Source organism: Octopus bimaculoides, chromosome 17 (genome assembly GCF_001194135.2).
Source record: "Octopus bimaculoides isolate UCB-OBI-ISO-001 chromosome 17, ASM119413v2, whole genome shotgun sequence".
NCBI classification, from domain to species: domain Eukaryota; kingdom Metazoa; phylum Mollusca; class Cephalopoda; order Octopoda; family Octopodidae; genus Octopus; species Octopus bimaculoides.
The window spans coordinates 5,987,992-5,988,231 of NC_068997.1; positions in this window are offsets into that span (position 1 = coordinate 5,987,992).

A 240-nucleotide genomic window follows, 5' to 3' on the forward strand; every position below is an offset into this window, starting at 1 on the left:
ACACACACATATACACAGACATGACAAAAGTAAATAGACACCCTATAAAATATCGCTTTATGTTTATTTTAACTTGTAAAGGTTTTTATTTTTTATTAATTGACATTTTTATGTTTCAGGTTCTATAAGTGACTGTTTAATCATGCCATGTACAAAAGAAACCTTGGAACTGTCTGAATTTCAAAGAGATCATATTGTGGGTCATTCTGAAGGTTTTATGCTGTATATGTCTATATTCAG